Source organism: Nanorana parkeri, unplaced genomic scaffold, assembly GCF_000935625.1.
Source record: "Nanorana parkeri isolate BGI_ZX_2015 unplaced genomic scaffold, ASM93562v1 scaffold440, whole genome shotgun sequence".
NCBI lineage: Eukaryota > Metazoa > Chordata > Amphibia > Anura > Dicroglossidae > Nanorana > Nanorana parkeri.
In genome coordinates this window covers 191,939-213,511 of record NW_017306708.1, presented here as the reverse complement: position 1 = coordinate 213,511, position 21,573 = coordinate 191,939, and positions in this window count along the sequence as shown.

Sequence of the window (21,573 nt, the reverse complement as noted above, 5' to 3'; positions counted from 1 at the left end):
TACACAATAAAAAAAGTTGCTGTGGCACGACACTGCCACTAGGTGTTAGTGGACATCACTACTTCAATGACAATGCAAAGCAATCCAATGCGACCGCAGACGTGAAAAGGCAAATCTACCCAAAGCAGATATTCCAGTCTATTCACTGGGCTTTTATGTCACACATGAATCCACGCAGAATTTTATATCTGTTACATTCACTAGCATGAGCAGGATTGATTATGAAGAATGGAGCAAAAATGGCTCCATTTCTTAACCTTATAATGTTTTAGATGAGGGGGTGGAGCCAGGAACCTGGATTCTCAAGGGAGATGTCAGATATTCTACTAACATCTACCCACAACCAAAATATTATTTTTTGTAAACATACCTTTTATTGATAGTAAAGCTCTTTATATAACAGCATCAGAGTGATAAGTTAATTGAAGCAAGTACAACAGGAATACACAAGAATACCACAAATGAAATATATGTGCTTTAAATCCATTTAGTTCTGTGCATTGCACTGCAGATTGTATATTCTCTCCATAAAAGCCTACTTCCTAAAGGAAAAAACATTTTTTCCCCCAGAAATCCTGACTACAAACATTTACTGTATCTGCATCCTTGTTATGAAAGACTTTCTGCCTGTCCCCTAAATGCGGAATGTCCTTTCGAGGTTAAACAGATTAATCATGTGGTTTCTGGCGTTCTATTCTTTTTGTTTTTGTAACCTCTGGTTATAGAAAATGAAAAACACTTGTGGGACAGAAGAGGAGGGGAAACTGGATCTGTCCCTGACCTCTCTAGAGTTCACCTAATGGGATATCAAGGATTCACGCCACATCATTAACTGCCTCTAATGTGTTTCATTTATAGATGTTAGCTGGAGGAAATAAGCTTAAATGGTTGTGATTTGAGTACATTCTATTTCTAGGACAGAATATTAAAAAACAGGTGTTTGTCTGCTCCGACAGGTGCTGCAGCATGGAATATTCTTAAGAGAGTAATACGATTCACTTAAGCCTGCCATACAGTGTTAGATTTTTTTCATTCAGTCTACAGGCAGAACAAAAAAAATCAAATTGATGCCTACATCCACGCTAAAGAGCATGGATGGACAAATGTTCTCTTAGGCTGTTGTATTCTGACTATGGCGGGTGTGCCGCTGTCAAAATACCCAAACAGTGACTGCAGCTGATCGGCTGATAATTTTTTACCCATCGCCCTCAATTTTCTGATCGAAGGATGTTGTGTAGAAGACTGCCGACAGGGCCACCCACTGAGCAAATTTCATCAAGAACTGGCTAGAATTTACTCAGTGTATGGCCAGCTTTATAGTAGTATACTTTATTTTTATTCATTTTTTATAAGATTTTAAATGTTTTACATTTAATTTTTATTTATTTATTTTTATTTGTTACTTTACTTTTAGGTGCTTTGAGGAAATATTGGGGGTCTAAACAGACCTCTGATATTTTCCTTTTAAAATAGAAAAATAAATTGAGGACGCAATCTCTTTTTCTGCAGCCCCAGTTATAAATGAACAGGAATCCTCTATACTGAGTGTTCCTGTTCATTTATAACATGTGGAGATAGTGTTTTTACTATAACCACAATCATGAATGAACAGGAGGTCATGTAGATCACTTCCCATTCATTCATAATTGAGGCTATAGTAAACATACTATGTCCTCAATTATTCACAAACACTCAGTGATCGCTGAGTGTTTGTACCCGCTCTCCTGCCTGACACACTGTCACAGGAGGCTGAGCAAGCGGTGCGGGGAGGAGAGCTCGATCTGACAGCTGACTCCTCCCCCATACCGATGGCCAGCCTCCTGTGACAGCGCTGGCGGTCTTTGCCCCCCACACACACCTCTCCTCTGATCTGTGACAGGAGACTGAGCGGTGCAGGGAGGAGAGACGCCTGCCGCTCACACTGCTCTCCTCCCGCAGCGCTCTGCCGTCTGTGACAGTTTCTCTCCTCCCTGCTGGGACACAGAGCAGCGCCCAGCGGGGAGGAGAGAAAGCAGGGATGCACCACTATATCGGCAGAAATGGCACTTTCGGCATTTTGCCAAAAGTGCCATTTTCAGACGATATGTTTTGGCGGCCGATATATCGGTGCATCCCTACTTATTTCCTATGTTCCTCAACTTTATCTAGTGTCCATAATGCAGTATTACATCATAATATATTCTAGCTGAATAGAATATATATTAATAACATTTGTTTTTGCCGTTATTCAAACAAAACGAATGGGCCCTGCGAAATGTTTATAAATGGACCCATTAGTGTACTTTTTGTATTTCCTCCAGATCTGTGCAGTAATCCAGTATGAAACTTTAGCGCGTGCTATCTCCCGGCAGATATGTAATGTAGCACCACTCAACAATGTGCATTGCGTTGCAGTGAAAAAGAAGTGCATGCACTAATGGCACCATACAGACTGTGAATACAGAATCTGCCTCTCATAAGGCACATTATTCAGGTCCAATACAAAGGTACAACAAGAGAATTATCTTAAGTGAGATACATAACTGCACATACAGGTGAAACTCGAATAATTAGAATATCGTGCAAAGTTCATTTATTTCACTAATGCAACTTAAAAGGTGAAACTAATATATGAGATAGACTCATTACATGCAAAGCAAGATAATTCAAGCCGTGATTTGTCATAATTGTGATGATTATGGCTTACAGCTCATGAAAACCCCAAGAACCCCAAATCCACAACCTCAAAAAAGTAGATTATTACATGCAATCAATAAAACAAGGATTGTACATAGAACAATATCGGACCTCTGAAAAGTACAAGCATGCATATGTACTCAGTACTTGGTTTGGGCCCCTTTTGCAGCACTTACTGCAATTACTTTTGCATGATATTCTAATTATTCGAGTTTCACCTGTACACAGAACAAGTACTGCTTTATGTCTCGTTCAACACAGTACTTTGCAAACTATGCTGCATGCCCTGCAAAAGATCCATGGTGCTGTAAACACAAGAAAAATATACACAATAGACAATAGGTATATGTCTATATAGGTATAGGCCTTGCCACTAGAAAGTCACACACATAGCTCCTGCTATGCCCTACTTCACATTGATCTCTAAGTTAAGCCAGGTTCAGCTTAACTTAGAGATCAATTTACTGTTTAAATAATTTACATAGCTATTCTCCCAAAGAAACTGCATGCATATTTGTTCTCTGCAAATTAACCAGCTGTTGTGAAAACAGGGCAAAAATTGAATGTTCCTAGGGTATTTTCACTTATGGTCAAATGTTCATAGGCTACTGTTTTAGGCTATTTTCTCTTCTGGTTGAATGCTCTCAGGCTACTGTTTGAGGCAATTTTCTCTTCTGGTCAAATGTTCTGAAGCAATTGTTTTAGTCTATTTTTGGTTGAATGTTGTTAGGCTATTTGTTTAGATTATCTACTCCTCTGGTCACATTTTCTTAGGCTATTGTTTCCGAACCAAACCTTGGAAACTCACTGCTGTATTCAGCTCTGTGAAAGGTAAGTAGGCTGTTTCTAGGCAGCTAGACTGGGGACCAGGGGTACGTAATCCACAGATTGCAGGGGTCAGGAGTGTGGAGTGCAGGAGTCAGGAAAGTCTAACATATGGAGTGCAGGGGTCAGGGGTACATAACACAAGTAGTGCCGAGTTTAGGAGTTCAAAACTCATTAAGTGCAGGGTCAGGTTTGCATAACACAAGGAGTGCAGGGGTCAGAAGTGTGTAATGCATGGAGTGCAGTGGTTTGGAGTACATAACACAAGGAGTAGGGGTCAGGAATAAGTAATTTACAAGCTCCCAGCATAATCTCATCCCCTGTGTGCAGATCCCCCCAGTACAGATCTTTCCCCACAGTGCCGACCTCCCCCCAATACATAGCAGCAGGGGACAGTGAAGAAAACTCAATAAAATCAGAAGTGAAGAGGAGCTTAGGGGAGCCTTTCTCAGCTCTGTAAACAGCTGATGTGTCCGAGGTCGCTACAGTACAGTGGCACCTTCTCAGCCTCAGCAAGGCAACAGTCATCCTTGGCACAAATTCTGTATCCTTTAAGTACCCAGGGAACAATACAAACCCCTGCTACGCTGTTCTTTACTGCTGCTCAACATCAGGTTCCATCTTGCAGGGAACTGGAAGCCAACCCATTAATTGTTCTAGAAAGCATAAAGTGATTCAGCTGGCTTGTGATTTTCCAAAAGTCCTGTATGATCCCACTGCAACACCACTTTCACAGTGTACACTATGTGGGTACTAGGACATAGCAGCCTTCTTCTTTGAGGTGACTTTCTTTGCCCAATTTCAAACCAGAGTCCTCTAAAGGAACATTCTGGCTAAATGCCACAGGCTACCCCTATGCTTAGGGATGAAGATGTCCATGTTGCCTCAGACCAAACTAGAACTGCTGTGGTGGTCTTAATCACCCACAGTATTCCTTCCTCTGAAATAGAAGATCAGTGCAAGGTCGTTGAAGAATGGAAGAAGGAAGCCAGAAAATACTGCACTGCTTAGTTTTGTGTGTATCACAAATTGTGGTTTTACTGTATTTTACTGCAAAACACAGATCTGAAGTACTGAAACGTCAGTGTTAATGCTAGGGAAACCCAAACTCTTTATTTGTCTTGTTGTGACCATTGTCACCGGGACTGAAATTGAGAGGAAATCCAAAATTTTACGTTGTCACCGGAAATGGGGAAGTCTTACATTGGGGTACTTTTTATGGTGGCAACTGCGTCACAGGATTTCCCTCACAGGGTAACAGTCCGTTTACTTTCTGCTGTGTCTGTGGTAGAGGAAGTTAAGGTAATCTCTCCATCCATTGGCACACACAGAACAAAAAAAAACTACTCTCCCTACTCTATTCAAAGCTAAAAAAAAAAGTTTTGGCTTTTGATATATTATAAGCTTCTTTTGTCACAAAATGTTGTAATAAATTATTGTGAACACAAGCTCTATAGAGCAGATATAGGCAGTTGCTCTGGAAAAAAACTTTTTTTTCAGTAAGCGTCACACTGAATTGAACTCTTAGAGCCAACATTTGACTGTGAATTTAAAAAGCAGCACTATCTTCCCATGACCCCAACTAAGGAGAATCTCTTTGGCTGCAACCTTCAGGATAAGTGCTGAAGAAGAATAAGTCAAGGGGATTAGGATGGAATTACATTAGTAAGTATCAAAAGTTTACAATGCAATCCTGTGGGGTTCGGACAGATACATCCAGAGATATCAGTGCTAAATGCACGCTGAGAGAATACAGATAGATCCTTCCCCAGACAGTGCTTTCTGGGAGATAAACTAAGCAAAACTCTTTAAGCTTCCTCACATGTTTTCAGTTTGTGACCTGCTCTGCTGAAGGATGGAAGAACTGAAAACTCAACATATGTGATGTTAACCCATTGGCTCAAGAGGGGCTGCGCTGTAACTTCTGCTACCTTGCCGGCATTTTTCAATCACTTTCCATTTTTTTTATGCTGAAATAAAAAGGTGGACAAAAAGTTGAATAGGCTGTCCATATTTTGTTTTCTATCAGGTTGAAGTATGTGTAGCATGATTGAAAGATTTAGTGTTAATGTGATCTTTAGAGTAAATTGCAATGTTTTTATAAAAATTATCATTTCCATATTTGTTTTACATTTATTTATATTAATATAAAGGCATTGCAGAAACGTATGTTCACTATCATCTGAGTGCACTGAAACAAGTTGAACCATGACCCAATCATGTTTTTTATATTTTCCTTGTACATGATTGGGAATTCTTTGCGAAAAAATCCACCACACTCACTAAGCTAAGGGGAACTTTCCCCTGCAAAGTGCAAATTTTCCTGCAAAGTGAATGGGGTGAGGGAGGGTCCTGAGGGGTTGGGTAGAGGAGAGAGCTTGCTTGCTTTCACTCATTTTCTTGCAGAGTTTACTATAGCAAAGTATTGGTTTGCAGAATGCAAAGTGTTCTGTAAATGGATGATGGGTAGACGAATCACAGATCGCTTTGCATTCTGAGAAAGAATACTGCTAAGTTCTGTGAGTGAACAAGAGAGGAGGAAAAGGAGTGCGTGTAGAGCCAATAGTTTACATTTGCAGCTGCTGATCCACAGCACTGAAAGATCAGCTCGGTGAGGAGCACCTGGCATCACTGGAGGGAAGATTTCTACACATAACAAGATTATGTGTAAATTACAAGATGCCACACGTAATATATGATGGCAAAATATAAGTGAACAGTATATGATTATATATACAATATATGTGTACAAAGTCCTCAATCTCTTTTTCTGCAGCCCCTGTTATAAGTGAAGCTCGATCTGACAGCTGACTCCTCCCCCGCACCTGGCCTCCTGCGACAGCTGTCTCTACCCCCACACCGCCGCTCTCCTGATCTGTCACAGGAGGCTGAGTGATGCGGCCTCCTGCGACAGCTGTCTCTACCCCCACACCGCCGCTCTCCTGATCTGTCACAGGAGGCTGAGCGATGCGGGAGGAGAGACGCGGCCACTAATATCGCTCTCCTCCCGCACCGTTTGGCCCCCTGTGACAGTTTCTCTCCTCCCCGCTGGGACACAGAGCAGCGCCCAGTGGGGAGGAGAGAAAGCAGGGATGCACCGCTATTTTGGCAGACCAAAAGTGCCATTTTCGGCCGATATGTTTCGGCGGCCGAAATTTCGGTGCATCACTAATATTTACAGTCACACAACACACACTAACAGTCCTAATGCAGATTAGTGAGAGATTACAGAGTGTTTTAAGGGAGAGGTAGATGCTACTGGTTATTGCTAAAACATCTATATTTACATTAAGTAACATACATACGGGGGGGAGGGGGGGAGAGATCTATTAAAACTGAAGCAGACAAAATCTGGCACAGTTGCCCATAGTAACCAATCAGCTTCTCTCTGCAGTTTGTTCAGTTGAGATTTGAAAATGAAAGTTGGAAGATTATTGATTGTCATGGGCAACTGCTCCAGATTCTGTCTGCTCCAGTTTTGATAAATTCCCATTTATAAAAACTGGAGCAGACAAAATCTGGAACAGCTGTGCATGGTAATCAGCATCCTCCTTTAATTTTCAAACCTTAACTGAACAAACTGAAGAGAGAAGCTGATTGTTTGCCACAGTAACTGCTCCAGATTCTTATGCTCCAGTTTTGATACATTTCCCCATAGTGCTTGCAGAGAGATATACCTTTTTGTGTGTCAGCAACAACTTCAGTTGCTGTTTGGCTGCTGGACGCTCCTTTGTTTTTTTGGGGGGGTGCTTTTTTATTTTATATTTTTATTTATTTTATTTTTTTCAGTTATGTTTAAGAAAGGGGGGTGTTGGGGTGTTTAGTAAAAGTGTTAAAGGACTGTGCACTTACTCACTGCAATAATTTTGAAGGCTTTTTCGGTGAAATAAATACACTCTTATGTTGGTTTCTTGATTTAAAAATGGCTGGTGTTGGCCCTGTTAAAAAGCGATCTAGTCAAACATTATTCACATACTCACTACAATATTTTAGGGACTTTTTAACAGTGAAATAAATACACTATATTGCTGAGTTGTTCTTATTAAATGATGGCATTGGCTGAAAACTGTGTTTGAAGACTGTATATGTATATAAAAATATTTTAAATGTTTTGGGGGATAATTGGGAATAGGGGATTTGGGTAATGCAGTGTTGTGTTTTTGTTTTATTTGCACTATGTTTTGGCTTTTTTTTTAAAGATTAAATGTTTATTAATACATTTTTCGTGTTATATTGGCATACAATCAATCAGCAACAAAACAAACAAAATAAGAAGAGAAAAAAAAAGGGTGTCAGTGGCCATCACCTTGTCCCAAAAGGGTCTCAGTTTGGCATAGTCCCACCAAATATGCAGCATGGTTCCCACTGCTAAATGGCAACGCCAGCAAGTATCGGAGATGGTAGGAGAAAATTTGTGAAGAAGAGATGGGCAACGATACCACCTAGTAAGCAATTTATAACTGCATTCCTGGGCCGAGGTAGACATAGAAAGTTTGTGTGTCAGAGAATATGCTTTCAATATGTCTCCCTCAGGGAAGGTGCAGTCAAGTTCTCTTTCCCATGTCTGTATTAAAGGTGGAAGGGCCGTGTCCCTGAGTGACAAAATTAGTTTATATAAGGTGGAAATTACATTCAGCGGTCCAGAGGGTAGACGACATAGGGATTCAAAAGCTGTAGGAGATCTATATGGATCAGACAGCTTAAGGATCTGGAAATAAAAATCCCGAAGCTGAAAATAAAGAAGCCAGCTATCAGGCCGGCGTCCTTCTGTGGTAACGAGAGAGGTCAAGGGTTTCAGTCCAGTGGGGGTGAGGGCCATGTATAGATAGGAAGGTGAGTCCGGGGACCAGTGGAAAAGGGACGGTCGGGAGTATCCAGGTGGAAAATTGGGGTTATGTAGGACAGGGGTCATGGGGCCATCAAAGGTTGATATGTGCCAAAACCTGACTAGTCTGTCCCAGACAGCGAGGAGGGGAGACACCGCAAATGGTAGAGCGAGTGTACGAGGTCTAGAGGAAGGGGCAATCCAACAAAGTGTAGAGATTGGCGCCTCCAGTAGTGAACTCTCCAATTGAACCCAGTCCTTGTGAGAAGAATTATGAATAGCATCTAGGATTCTCGTTAAGCCATAAATTAGTATTCAATATGCGGTAATCCAAAGCCTCCACCCCGTTTGGGAGGAGTCAGTATGCTATAGCTAAGCCGTGCTCTCTTGCCTCTCCAAACATATCTGAGCAAGTCCATTTTAAGGGTCTGAAAAAAGGATCTAGGTAGTGCTATGGGGATGGTTTGAAACAAATACAGCAGGCGCGGTAGGATGTCCATTTTATATAAAGCCATACGGCCAAACCATGAATGGGATTTTGACAACCAGAATTTGAGTTTTCAGGAGATAGAAGTCAACAGAGATTTATAGTTTAAGTCGTTAAGAAGTTCCAGACGGGAGGGCAAGAGAATACCCAAGTATTTTAGGGCCTGCGTTTGCCATGTGAAGGGGTAATCAGCTTGCATCCGGTCGACCTCCCCCTGCTCCAAAGTGACATTTAATGCTTCCGTTTTGTGGGTATTCACTTTGAAATTGCTCAGTGAACCAAAGGTGTGTAATTCCCGTAGTAGTGCGGGAAAGGCTTCACTAGGATTGGAGACACGAAGGAGGAGGTCGTCCGCAAACAGGCCTAGTTTGTATTCCCTTTGCCCCAGTCTTAGTCCTCGGATATGGGGGTTATTTCTAATTGCTATCGCTAGGTGTCCCATGGCTAGTATGTAGAGATATGGAGAGAGCGGGCAACCCTGTCGTGTACCATTACGGACCTGTACAGAATCGGAGAGGATACCATTAATCCTTATTCGGGCAGAGGGTTTATCATAAAGGGCCATAATTTTAGTAAGGAGCGTCGGGGGGATGCCAATCTGGATAAGGGTCTCGAAGAGGAAGGGCCAACTCAGTCTGTCGAAAGCTTTTTCAGCATCGACAGATAGCAAGCACATGGGTATGTTATGTGTCTTCGCCCAAGACATAAGTGTGAGTGTTTTTATAGTATTGTCTCTGGCTTGTGGCTTCCCTTCTGTGGACAAATCCTACTTGATCAAGGTGAATTAGGGAGGGAATACATGATTTAAGGTGGTTGGCTATGATTTTGGCATAGAGTTTGAGATCTACATTGATGAGGGAGATTGGCCTATAACTCGTGCATTGTGAAGGGTCTTTATTATCTTTTGGTATTAAACTGATGTGGGCCTCTTGGGATTGGGGTGTAAAGGGGCAGGAGTCAGAGACTGCATTAAAAGTGGACAACAGTATAGGGGACAGGGAATCTCGCAGTTGAGTGTAGAAAAAGGAAGTGTAGCCATCAGGGCCTGGACTTTTTTTCTGCAGGTAATGAATTAATAGTCTCAGTGATTTCTAGAAGTGTGAAAGGGGCAGATAGGGAAGCAATAGCGGAGTCAGATAACTTGGGCAGCCAGTGGAGGACACGTACGAACGTATCTCCTCAGTCAAATGGATGGAAGGGGAGGAAGAGGTGGGTGTGATATTATATAGGGAAGAGTAGTAATGGTGAAAGCCTCAGCTATTTGTTCAGAGGTGTGGACCCGCCCTTTTATGGGACTGATGATCTTAGAAATAAAGGTACGGGCCTGTCTATGCCAATAGTTTCCCACATTTATCCCCAAATTCCTGAAAGGAGCGGAGAGTGGCATCTCGATAGCGTGTGTGAGAGAGGGACATAAGTCGCAGGAGTTCAGAGCGTTTGTCTGATGGAGCGTCACATAATCAGGTTTGGATTTATGTCTGACAGGAGAGACGTAATTTGTTGTGATTTAGCCTTTTTGTGATGGGCTCCATGTTTAATTAAGATGCCTCTCAGAACACATTTCAACGTCTTCCACTACACGGGGATAAGAGGGGTCCTGAGTATGAACAGATTGAAACGAACGTATGTTGTCCTGAATATCAGAGATCACAACAGGGTCACGCAGCAGACTCTCATTTAACCTCCACGTGGGTAATCGTTTAAAGGTATCAGGCACAGACAAGGCAAAGAAGAGCGGGAAGTGATCAGACCATATTTTAGGGCCGATATGAGATAGAGGGCTCCAGCTAAGTAGGGAGTGGGAAGCGAAGAAGTAGTCAATACAACTATAAGAATTGTGCACAGGGGAGTAAAAAGTGTAATCCTTTGTGGTAGGGTGCAGGGTCCTCCAAAGGTCAACAAGTTGTAACTTGTGCAAGTGGGATTTAATGGAATTAATGGCAGAGAAGGAGATATGTGATTTATTGGATGAGGTGTCTAGGGCTGGGTCAAAAGTGAAGTTAAAGTCTCCTCCCACTATCAAGAAACCAGATGTGAAGGATTCTAATTTATGTAAAATAGGAAGAAGGGTTTGGGCTTGAGACGAGATCGGAAGGTACATGTTAGCTAGAGTAAACGTCTTACCGTAAAGTAGGCATTTAAGAAAGATGTAGCGACCATTGTCATCTTCCAGGCTATCCGTGACCTCAACTGGGAGGGAAGTACGGAAGCCTATGGCCACACCTCTAATCTTGCGGTCAGGGTTGTTGCTAGTGAACCATGAGCGAAAATGTTTGGTGGGGATAGGTGGAGCTACACCAGATTTAAATCGGGTTTCCTGAAGGAAAACGACTTGAGTCTTCTGTTTATGGAGGTGGTATAAAATCTGAGACCTTTTGGCAGGGCTATTGAATCCCTGCACGTTCAGGGAACAAAAATTAAGAGAGGCCATGACAGAATCGGGAGAGTACATAGGCAAGGAGGTAGGTAGGCCCGCTCGATCCCAGGCACGTTCCAAAGAGAGAGGGAAGAAGGAAAGAAGGAGCAGAGGAAGGAGAAACAAGAGGACAGACATTGTATGAAGAAAGCAGAGAAACGAGGCATGTAAGGAGAAAAAACAAAACATTAAGTAGTAACATTGTACAAAAACTAACAGATGGGAAAAAACCCTAAATGCGTGCACCGCGAGTCCCAGATCTACTGGGGAGTCGCGATGAACCATACCTATGGGGGAAATCACAACAGAGTGTCCCTGCCGACCCGAAACATATTGGATCACGCAGTAACTGCGTGAATACCAAAAAAGATAAGAACCGATATATATAATCAACAGGGTAGGTCAAACAAAACAATACAATATATAAATTGTAGCATCTGCAACCTTATAGGTGGCATAAACTGGGTGTGTAACATTTCGAACACTGGAGGAAACAAGGTAAGGTTAGAGGAAACCTGTGTCCAGGAGTAGTGAAACAATGGACCATTGTGGGAGACCTTGAGGAGGTCCAAGCAGGCACTTTCGGTTAACATTAAAGGGTGCTACAGTAGGACACGGGTAGAAAATGAACTGGCAGTGAGGAGAACGGTATAACTCCTAGTCCGACATCCAAGGAGAACTATGGTGCCAGGGCAGGGAGTCCCGTGTAGTGCACATCCAGATGCAGAGTCATTGCAACAAGAGAGTAAAACATGGGGTCACCAATGGAATGTTCATGTGGCGGGAGAAGCAGGTGTTGATCTGTGGTCTCTGCAGGGCTTCGGAGGGACCAGTACCCAATCATCACTCGGAGGTGCGAAAGGTTGCAATTGTAGATCTGGGTCCGGCCAATGACCCAATGAGGGTAGGGGTATACCCATGACAGTAGTGAAGGCCTCCAAATCTGAAGGGGAGCGGAGGGTATGAAAGCGCCCATTGCGTTTAGCCGAGAGACTAAAAGCGGTATCCCAGCGGTAGGATACATTGGCCTCCTGTAAGGCTTTGGTTAAGGGGCGTAGGGCTCTACGCTTGGCGAGGGTGCGTTTGGAAAGATCCGGAAATAGGGATATTGGGGCACCGTCAAAGTCCAGGGAACCCAGAGATTGAGCTTTGGTAAGGATTTCGGATTTAAGGCCAAAAAAATGTACTCTGCAGAGTACGTCACGGGGTTGTGAGCTGTTGGGCCTGCGGAATCCTGGGGTGCGGTGGACCCGGTCAATCTCAACGTGTTACGTCACCGGTCTACCCAGGATAGTATTGAAAATCCCCATAACAGAGGTCTGCAAATCAGAATCGCCAGTGGCTTCAGGTAAGCCCCTTATCCTAATGTTATTGCGGCGACTGCGGTCCTCAAGATCATCCAAATGTGTATAAAGATCCGCAATATGAGAGTGTTGAGCCACCACCACAGAGCGGAGTTCTTCCACAGCTGTAGTGATAGGAGGGAGAGAGATCTCAACAACATCCAGGCGGGAATGAAAGGATTGTAGGCCCTCACGTATCTCTCTCATATCAGTCTTATGAGCCGACTCTAGCTTAGCAAACATGGCCTCAATATCAATTTTAGTAGGCAGTAATTGAAGACAGCTCTTGAGGGTAGAGTGGGGAATATCAGCTTCTAGATCCTCCTCAATGTCAGACCCGTGCGGGCCCCTGGGCGAGTGAGTGTGTGCAGAAGGCAAGGACTCACGTGGAGAGGAGGAAGAAGCCCCACAAGATGTCTCAGCTCCATCAGCGGATATGTTGGATTCGTCCGGCGGGTCAGCAAAGCGCTGAAAGAAGGACGGGATCTGCTGTGAGGCGGCGGTTTTAGGGGTGTCGGTTCTCCTGGGAGTGTTGTGACCCATCAGGGAAGAGTATAGGTAAGTATGATCGGTTCTGGCTGTGTAGTATTCGGGTCGGCTGCGGGAGCTCTTAGCAGACATGTCCGCTCACCGACATCAGCCATGTTTTGGCATTTTAATACAATGCAGTGTGGTACTGCAAAACAAGAAGCCCAGATACGCTATCAAACCGATGTGCCACTTTGTACAAAGTTAAGGAATAAAGGCTTAATTTTTAATGTTTTTTTTATTTCTCATAGCTTTTAGACTTGTTGTGGCTACTACTTCCACTGGTCAACTCATGCCTATTAACACAGGTTCAAGAAGTCAGGTGTCACAACCAAAACTACATGAAAATCATTTTTTCCCAGTTATAATGAATCAGATTGGGGTGCTGCTCCTGCTATATAAAAACCAAGCAATAATGTAAGAGGAAAACAATGTATTACTCATTTAAGTTATGTATTGCTGGAATGCAGTGTCACTGATACTGTCCGCAATATCATACTGTTTTGTAACAACACATACAGCTTAAAGGCATCTTCCACGCATGTAATTGAAAGGATAGGTGTCTTTCCTATGTCACCTTCAAATTTGCATTAGAAGGAGGACCCACTCTCCCCACTGAACAGTATTTTTTTAAATTTATTTTTGCATTGGTACATCTACCCCATGCCTGCTGTTTTCCAGTTTCTTCTCATCATAGACTTTAAAGGGATTGGGATCTAGGTTTGCAAATTTTGAGATTCACAATGGATTCAATCAGTGGCGACTCTAGGAACAATATATAGGGGGGGCACATAAGATACCACAGTCAAAACTGGGGGGGCACTAATAATTTTCACCATTAAATCATACCACTGAAAAAAACTAATAAAGTATATACATTAATCGATTTTGAAAATAATCGTTAGCTGCAGCCCTACATGGGATGCATTTTTCTGCTGCTTTTGCATGCATGGAAACGCAGCAGAAAACCTCACGACTTGCTTGCCTGCATTTGGAGTGCCTTTAAAAATCAATGTAATCAAAGTAAATTTGCTCATCCCTACACATGAGTACCATACAAGCCAGAAAGACAGAACAGCATTGGGAATCAGGACTCAGTGGTCAGAAGAACAGTAAGCAAGAGTTGCAGGAAGGTTGCAGCAGGAGCACACCAGCAGAAGAAATACACCACAGATGTATAAGACACACTGATGCAGGGTACACAGCATGTGGGAAAAAAGGGGACTGAGTCCTCACATAATACATGACACTAGTGCACTGGTTAGGATGCACAGGAGAGTGCACATAGGAAACATGTGTCACAGAGGTACTGGATACACAGAAGAATATACACAATGTGCAGGAAAGTGGGGAATATCCACAGGGTCCGTGTGTTATACAAGGTTTAGGATACAAATACAAGGAACATGTGTTGCTTATATTTAGTAGCAAGGAAATTTTACGGATAGACAACCTATCATGGTACCATGCTTGAATTCACTGAGCTCCTGAGAGCGACCCATTCTTTCACAAATGTTTGTAGAAGCAGCCTGCATGCCTAGGTGCTTGATTTTATAAACCTGTGGGTGGCCATGTCATATCTGGCTTCCTGTGGCATACTGGCATCTTATGGGGGCATTGTTTATGGACAGACAGGGGCGGTTCTGCCGCAAGGGAAACAAGGCGTTGGCCTTGGGTGGCAGACTTCAGGGGGGCGGGCGGAGGAGGCGGCAGCATCAAAGGACGGAGTCCGCAAGGAGGCAGAGAAAAGCGGCGAGGAGGCAGTGGTGGAGGAGGGGGAAGAGACAGAGGAGACGGACCAGCAGGAGGGGGCGGGGCGAGGCAGAGACCATGTCGTATCAGAAAGGGGCGGGGCCAGGGTGCCATCGCGCTATAGGAAGCCGGTGCATGCTTGACAGAACACTGGGTCATAGAAGAGCCGTCGAGGTGCGAAGGAGGCCGGGTCCTGCAGCACCAGTCCATCGGTGGAGGAGGCCGGGGACCAAGCAGCAGGTAAGATGATCACACTGCTGCTAAAGGTACCCTGCACAGCCCACCTGAGAGTCTCGGGTGGGCTACACAGGATCTGTGGTGGAGTCTATGTTGGCCAGAGCCCACCACACATCCCGCACTGGTCTGCAGGGTCTTAGGGGGTGTGTGCATGATCTGTGGTGGGCTCTGCAGGGTCTCGGGGGCTTTGCAGGATCTGTGGTGGGCTCTATGGCAGAGCCCACCACAGATCCTGCACAGCCCCCCTGAGATCCTGCGGATTAAGTGGGGGGGCGCTCTAGTTTCGTCTTGCCTAGGGCGGCCCCAAACCAGAGTACACCACTGTGTACAGATTGTATATCTGTGGATCTGTGGCACACTGGCATCTTTGTGATTACCTCCAATGTTATTTAATCACAAAATATGTGCATAGTGTACTTTACCAAAAAATTGCCGCGAGGCGCTACAGTGTTCGGGTTTGGCTTGAAGAAAAGGTGGCAACCCTACATGGAGGTGATTAGAACACCTGAATCCAATGATTTGGAGGGGTGTCTCAATACATTTGGCAATATAGTGTATAAGGAAAAACCCTGGAAACACAGGCGGGTCCGGCAGGAGGAAACAGACTCTTTGCCCGAACGCTGAGTAACAAGTGAGCTGAACCTAAATAGGAAAGGAAGTGAGAAGATCGGCTGCAGCCCCGTGAATCCCGTTAGGCTGACAGGCAAGCACCTAGGACAGAGGGGAAAATCAGACATGGAAAGTGGACAAGAGGGAAAATCCAGCATGGATACCAGGAGAATGTGACACTATCCTTATACTTTCTTTTTATTTATGTATTTATTACAGGTATTTACATAGCGCCGACAATTTACGAAGTGATTTACATTCTGCACATTCACATCAGTCCCTGCCCTCAGCCCTTGAGCAGAACTACTGCCTCACATGGAATCATGGCAAAGAAGCGGAAACAAAGACAGTGGCTGGTGGCACATGGAGAGTGTCCACGTCAGATGACAGGTATTGAAATACAGTAACTCAGTTTGTTTGTAAAAAGGAGCAGCAGCGTGGAGCAGCAGACCTAAAGTCAATATTTGGCATTAGATCTGCTTTTATCTGAGTAATTCTGCCCTGTATACTTTATTTCAGGTCAATGACTCATTAGCTAGTGTTTACATAAGTGACAACCTTGTAGATTGCACCTACATAACACATAAAGCTAAATGACAGATAATGTTCTAGCATGTATTTCCATTATTTTTTTTTCTTTTTCCAGATTTAAATGTTACCTATATAGTTGTACCGCAGTGATGCATAAAGTTTCCAAAATTAGATCTGCATTATTGTGCATTAAGGTACCTATTTATTTATTGATTACTGAATTTGCTCCTAGGTTTGTGAACTGGTGTCCTGTCCCTTTCTGCTTGTAGCTTACAAGCTAGACATAATGAAGTATGTACTTTTGCACTGCACAGGACACTCTGATCCCCCTTAGGAGCACTCAGCTAATCTGGTCGAGTAAACTAGAGGTCAGGAGGTTGGCAATAATTCCTGTCAGTGGAGAATTCAGCAGAGGCCAATTTCTCCTATAACCCCAAAGGTTCCCCCAGAGGGCAGCGTTCCACTTCCTCATCATTGCAATCCAGAGAACACACAGCTGGGGAGATCAGCACACTGCAAAGACAGGCATAGCCATGAATATTTTGAATACAGAGGCTTGAAATATAACACAGGGACAAAAGTCATAGTTAAAACATGAACTGACTGATAGATAAGGCATCAACTGACCTTTAATAAGAATTTTACTTTGTAAACCAGCGGAATTAAATACTGTTCTTGCTTTTAGTTATTTCTTTTGTATTCAAGTGTTTTAAATACACAGAATGGCAAAATGGCAAAAACTAATTTTTACATGCTGCTATATATGTTATGTAAGCTCAGCACTCTTCCGCACTCGTTGCAAATTTCTATATAGTTATTGCATTATAAAGATTTAAAAAAGCAGGATTTTAACCTTAACTTAAAACATGTGCAGGCAACAAATTCTGATTTTGTTAAAGCCTATCTTAACCCGAAGACTAAAATGCAATATATTGTAGCTTACCATACCTAAGATGTGGTGGCTGCATTAGTTTTCTTTATTCAGACTTTTTTTTTTTCTTAACACACTTCATGTTCAAGGGTGGCTATGCTTACTCACTCCACTGTATACATTGAGGGAGCCATGGCAGTCACCCAGGCTCAAATTCAGACATGTCCAGTGTCAGGCTGGCCCACCTGGATCACCAAGTAAGTGATCTAAAATTGCAAAGAGAACTACCTAGTGAGTCTCTTATTTCTACCTGTCAAGTCATGCCTGTCTCTCTGCACCAAGCATCTACACCCAAAGCCCCCCATCAGCTACTTCATTCTCATCAATGCAGTACATGTTAAAACAACTTAGCAGGTGTCCTGTCCATGCAACTGTACTGGATGGCTGAGCGGGAGGGGGTCCGGGAAGAAAAAGACATATGGTGGGTAGTCATGTTCTCTTGTAAGTTAAGTAGAAAAACCTAAAGTAATATCAATAATTGAGTAACAAATAGTAAGCAAATGGTATAGTAGACGGAATAACAATTAACACACAATTGGTATTATTTCTCGAGGAGGCAGTCACTCACTTATTATATATACTACTGAGTTGTTAAAATGAGGTAGCTGTGGTGATTACATTTATATTAATACTATAGCTAGTGTTTTATTTAGTACTCATTATTTCATCTTTTTTTTTTCTTTTTGCAAGGTAATGCAACCATAGATCTCAAAAGGCTAAAACTAGTGGGAATCCTAATATTTGGAAACCTCAGAATTTGCTGAATTATTCTTGAATCTATCCCCTGGCCAACGTATGCCATCAGTAATCTAACACAGTTTTGCCCTTAAGCCAGCCCAGCAGTACTGCCCTATTCCTGAAGCTATCTCCAAGTCAATGTGCGCTAACGAAGATGAAACTCAGTGATGTCCTCTAGCAGCATGGCCCATTCCTGATGCAATCATCATGTCAACATGCACCAAGCAAGATGTAACAGAGTGATGTCCTCCAATGGTGTTCAGTTTGCTAGCTGTTGACCTGGTGATGGCATTTGGGTTCGTAGAACACCATTGCTGATATCAACCCTGGTCAATGATCACCAAGCAAGATGTAACACAGAGATTTTCTCCAGTAGTTCCCTATGTGGAGCCTTTGTATGAGGCAAACATACTAGTTTCTCCTAAATTGAGCCCCAAATGTTGTCACTTCTTATAACCTAGAACTGTTACAAACATTATTTTCTTTTTTTCCCCTCAAAAAGTGGCTCCCACAAACTCAAATGCCATCACCAGGTCAACAGCTTGCAAACTGAACACAACACAGAGAAAAGTCTTCCATCAAAAGTGTTCATGCTTAGTCTGAAGTAAGTACCAACATTTCCAAAAACTTGCTACTACACTTGTGCAAATAAAGTTTGGATTAATAGAAGTATGTTATTTGTTACCAACAGGTCATGCAGGCCATGTCTTTTAAAAGAAGCTAATTCACAAGGAAGAAAAATGAAAAGGTATAGCAAAAGAAAAAATGTTAAAGTGGTTCATAAAATAGATTATAGGCTTCCAATAAAAGACTGGTTAAAGCAAGATCAGCTCCTGGATAGCAAAAGTTATGCCTGGAAAACCCTCCCAATATTTTAAACCCCTTATGGACCTTTTCGCTGCCTTTTTTCTTGTTTTTTGCACACATTATTATTATACAGGATTTATATAGTGCCAACAGTTTGCGAGGCGCTTTACAATATAAGGAAGACATTACAATCACAATACAATTCAAGACAAGATGGTAAGGAGGGGCCTGCCCGTGAGGGATTGCAATCTAAAAGGGAGGGGCACGTGATACATGAGGAGGTAGCTGTGTGGGGATGAATTGTTTGAGAATGGGATAGTTCAGTGGTTAGGTTGAGGTGGGATAGGCTTCCATGAAGAGATGAGTATTGAGGGATTGCCTAAAGGCAGTCAGAGTGGGAGATAGACAGACAGGTTGGGGTAGAGCGTTTCATAGGATGTGAGGGGCTGTAGTGAAGTCCTATAGGCGAGCATGGGAGGAGTTGACAAGGGAGCTGGAAAGCAGAAGGTCTTTTGAAGAGCGGAGGGGACGGTTAGGGTGATACTTTGAGACCAGGTTTGAGATGCAGCCAGGGGCAGAGATGTGGATGGCTATGTAAGTGGTTGTTAGTATTTTGAATTTTATCCTTTGGACTATTGGAAGCCAGGGTAGGGATTGACAGAAGGGGGTTGCAAACACTAAGCGGTTGGTTAGATGAATGAGTCTAGCAGCTGCATTCATGATAGACTGAAGCGGGGATAGTCTGTGTAGAGGTAGGTCAATGAGGAGGGAGTTGCAATAGTTAAGACGAGATATAACAAGTGAGTGGATGAGTAATTTTGCATTTTTATTGTTGAGGAAGGGGAGTATTTTGGAGATGTTACGAAGGTGAAGGCGGCAGGATTTGGATAGTGATTGGATGTGGGGAAGAAAGGTGAGGTCCGAGTCCAGGATGACACCTAGCACCTTAGTATGGGGGGAGGACTGGATAGTTGTGTTAACAATCTCAAGGGAAAAGTTGGGAGAAGGTGCACAGGCGGGAGGAAATATCATGAGCTCAGTTTTTGAAAGGTTAAGTTTTAAGAAGTGTTGCGACATCCAGACTGATATGTCAGTTAGTAGATTAGTGACACGCAAAGACACTGAGGGGGCGAGTTGTGGAGTAGAAAGATATATTTGAGTGTCATCGGCATATAGATGGTATTGGAAGCCATGTGAGGTTATTAACTGACCAAGGCAGAAGGTGTAGATAGAGAAGAGAAGGGGTCCAAGGACAGAGCCTTGGGGGACCCCTACAGAAAGAGTAAGAGGAGGGGAGGAGTTAATTTGTAGGTGACACTAAAGGAGCGCTTAGATAGGTAGGAGAAGAACCATGAGAGAGCAGAGTCTTGTAGGCCAAGCGAGTGGAGTTGTTTGAGGAGGAGCAGGTGGTCAACAGTGTCAAAAGCAGCAGAAAGGTCTAATAGCAAGAGTAAGGAATAGTGGCCATTGTTTTTAACTGTTAGTAAGTAATTAGTGAGTTTTAGGAGGGCAGTTTCAGTGGAGTGTAGGGGCGAAAGCTGGACTGTAAGTGATCTAGAAGGTTGTTATCAGCGAGGTGGCGGCTGTGGATAAGGCATTCTATGAGTTTGGAGGTGAATGGGTGTAAGGAGATTGGTGTGAGATTGTTGAGGTCGGTAGGGTCCTTTGAGGGTTTTGGGGGTTTTGGGGTGACCAGTGCATGCTTTGGAGGGGAGGGAAAGATGCCAGTAGAGAGTGAGAGATTGTATATGTGAGTAAGAGAGTGTAGGATACAGTAAGAGGGTGACAGAAGTAGTGGTGAGGGAACAGGATCCAGGGGGCAAGTGGTGAGGTGGGTGTCAGAGAGAAGCTTTATAACCTCCTCTGTGGGGGTCAAAAGAGGAGAGTAACAAGTGTGATGGTGGGTCTGGTACATCAATAGGGGAAGGTGACTGCACAGTGGCGATCTGATCCCAAATTGTATCTATTTTGTTTTTTTAAATGAATGGCAATGTCCTGGGCAGTGAGTGAGTTAGTGGGTGGTGGCGGTGGGTGATATAGTAGAGAGCTAAAAGTAGAAAACTGTTGACGAGGTTTGGATGAGAGTGTTTTAATGAGAGTGACAAAATAAGTCTGTTTGGCAGCACAGAGAAAGGAATTATATTGTTATAATCCACATTTTAGGCCTGAAAATTACTTCAAACCCCAAATAGAAATTTGACAGGAGCTGACCAAATGTCAAAAGATAGGCAAAGCCATTGGTGATGTCACCGCTAGCTCCGCCTATCTGTTTACATTCAGCCGGCATCTGTCAAATTGTTCATTTTGCGGGCTGCTGTCAGTTTTTTATTGTTTTTTATTTCGACAAGTCAGTGGCATTGTGGACTTCGCCGGACAATGTGATTGACCCTGGATTACTTTGTTGGATCCTTTTTTGAAATTTGTATGATGTTTTTTTTATTTTTTAATTAAAGGAATAGTCAAAAACATTTGTTTTTTTGTTTTTTTCAATTATAGGATTTTTTCGAAAAGTGTTGTGTGTTTATATACATTTTTCTTTAACCCTTTAGTGAATGAGTAGGGGTACAAGCACCCCTTACTCATTCACAAGGGGGGGCAGCTTCTGGTTGCCTTCTTTATTAAAGGGAGTACCATGATGCAAATAAGCCCCCCTGCCCGCAGTACATCACAACCACCGGGTGATCTGGTCTGGAATTTTAAGGGGGGACCCCACCCCCAAAAAGTGGGGGGGGGACGTGGGGTCCCCCCTTAAAATTCCTACCAGTCCTAAAGGGCCTTGTAGGAATTGGGGGGGGAACCCCACGCACTTTAAGTTTTTAACCTGGGGTCCCTCCTAACATTCCGACCAGACCTAAAGGGTCTGGTTCC